Source organism: Lygodium microphyllum, chromosome 3 (assembly GCF_053477565.2).
Source record: "Lygodium microphyllum isolate KBCC chromosome 3, Lygodium_microphyllum_v1.1.10, whole genome shotgun sequence".
Lineage (NCBI taxonomy): Eukaryota > Viridiplantae > Streptophyta > Polypodiopsida > Schizaeales > Lygodiaceae > Lygodium > Lygodium microphyllum.
Genome location: NC_141137.1, coordinates 140485377 through 140488117, shown reverse-complemented (window position 1 = coordinate 140488117; position 2741 = coordinate 140485377). Strand labels below are relative to the sequence as shown.

Below are 2741 nucleotides of genomic sequence, written 5' to 3'. Positions count from 1 at the left end.
ATAATTTATTTTGATTCTTTACTTCCCTTTCCTTACCCCATATTTGTATAAATTAAAATGGATTAATATTTTAGTTATTAATTTTTTAGTTTTCCTTTCTATAGGCATTTTTATTTTTTTATAATGCCTTATATTTTCCACGTAGCTTTTTTATTTAGTTTTTAAGTTATATATTTTTCAAAAAAATTTCTCTATCGTCTTACTTCATTAGCTAGAGGCATTTGCCCAAATTCACGGGTTTACCAATGCAAAATATGCATTGGCTTATGGGGTATTAGCAGTCGTTTCCAGCTCTTCTTGTTTATTATCAATCTCTATTTAACCCCCCGCCCCCCCCCCCCCCCCCCCCCCCCCCCCCCCAAAACCGTAAAACCCTTCTCTATTTGAACCTCATACTATCTGCTTATACTATTCTATTATAATAAAAAAATGGGAAGTGTGGCCATATTGTTATGCTAGCGATTCCTTGAACTTTGGCACTAACACTAAGAGACAAAAGCTAGGGGAGCAAATGGGATTAGATAACCCAGTAGTCATAGCCATAAACGATGGGGACCATATTAGTACTCTCGAAATGATCATCAGCACATTGCATGTAATTATTTTCTAACTAAGGCTTCCTCTACGTTGTCGTATTGCTGCGCATTCGAGGTGTGAAAAACCACCCAAAAGTTGTGCGTGTGATTTGATACTTTGTACATACTTAGTTGTTATGTTTGCTCTTTCATTCTATGCTGAAGACGGAGAAGAACAAGGAGTTTTGGTAGACTGGTAACTCGAGATGCAATCTCATGGGCTACACTTATTTCAAGATATGCCAATTATGGGCTTTGTGAGGATGTTTCCAATATCTGCAACTGGATGGTATTTCTGCTGATGCTAGTACATTTGTTTACAGCCTGAAATCATGTAGCATCATAGGAGCTTTAGATACAAGCCGAGAACTTCATGTAGAGATATAAAAAAGGGGGCTAGATAATGAGTTTTATGTTGGCAATACACTTGTGGACATGTATAACAAATGTGGTCGGGCTTCGAGCATGTGGCATTCTTTAGGCATGGCTGCAGCATATTGAGCTCATCTTTGGTGGCATGGATCCTAGACATTACATTGGACAACATACTTACGTGCCAATCACACGAAAAGGCTACTGGCAGTTTGATATGGGAGACTTTCTCATAGGTGGAAAGACAACAGGTTTCTGTGCCAATGGCTATGCTGCTATTGCTGATTCTGGAACATCTTTGATGGCTGGGCCAATGGGAATCATAATAGCTATAAATAAGGCCATTGAAGCATCTGGTGTCATGAATCAGCAATGCAAGGCCATGGTGTCTCAATATGGTGATATGATTATTGAAATGGTTAAGCAGCAGATCAGTCCAGAAAAGATATGTGCACAGATTGGCATGTGCTCCCAAAGAGCAAAGGATTTCAGCCCAGATATTGCAAGCGTACTGGATAGGGGTCATGAGGGTCTGCACGACACTAGATGTACTATGTGTGAAATGGCAGTAGTATGGGCACAGAACCAACTGATCACTGATGAGTCTGGAGAGCTTATCAAAGCGTATCTTAGCAAGATGTGCGAATGCCTTCTGAATCCGAATGGAGAGAGTGTTGTGGAGTGTGATCAAGTTTCTTCCATGCCCACAGTGACCTTTACGATAGGAGGAAGGACGATAAATAAGGTGAAGAGGAGCCGAAAGCAGGAGGTCGCTTCTATCTACTTCAGCCTTTACTCTTTTTTTGAAAAAGGAAAGCGGACCCTGTGATAGAGGAGATCTTCACCGTAATCGTCATCAACTTCCATTTTTAAAGCGGCCATGATCATCTCATCTTCAAGCTAGGAGGAATCGAGAAACGTGTGATCAGAGAAAAAAAAAGTGGAAGAAAAAGCAGAAAACTGAGAGGGATCAGAATCACGAGGGGAAGAATAGCCTGAATTTTACCACCAAGAACCACAGAAAAAGGGATCGCCATCGCTCTGATCGGATTCAAGAAGGAAAGGTTATGAATCATCGCTAAAAAGCAGGGAGTGATTACAGTTCTGGAGCAGATGTATACGAAGGAGGATGTCGTCGAAGAGGAATTTGGAGAATCGTAGCTAAAAGTTGAGGATGAAGGGAAAATAGCGTATTTAGCAAACAGCCCTATGCAAAATCCACCTCTTCCAAGTGTCCAAGAGCCATTCCACTGACCGCAACTTGAACAGGCTGATGGCCAATTTCAAAAAGACCAGAGGTCCCTGTGAGCTCAGTATTTTAAGCTGAACATTGCAGAAAGTAGAGGCTATTGACTTGGAAGTAGATAAACCAGCTATGGAGGCGATCAGAGTGAGGGGACGCAACAAGAAATTCCGTTGAATTGATCGCCCTGTTTCACTTACGATAGCCTTTGTGGAACGAAAGAGACGATGTGACGAAATTTCAGATAGAATGCTTGATATGGGCTTTAAGCTGCAAATCTGAAAGGTTATGAAGAATCTCCCTAACAACCATGTCTTAAACCTTAAACTTTCCTCAGCGTCCATGCCTTGAATTGCTTTAGCTGCTTGTACTGTGGCTCAAGAGGCAACAACTGAACTGGATAAACAGAGTGCTGGATATTCTAGCTGGCTTGTCATCAGACTTTTATAGAAAAACTCATGTGTCAGAAGAATCAACATGCTGTGAATTAAATTTTTGTGATTAATGCAGTGAGAAAACTTCCAAGCAGAGGTCTGAACCTTTGGTTTCAG

The 2741-nt window shown here is 40.9% G+C and overlaps 1 pseudogene; it reads left to right on the top strand.

The window, feature by feature from the left end:
- Nucleotides 1-1092: 1092 nt before the first annotated feature.
- On the top strand, nt 1093-1776 carry LOC148038959 (phytepsin pseudogene; annotated as a pseudogene).
- The last annotated feature ends 965 nt before the right edge of the window (nt 1777-2741 follow it).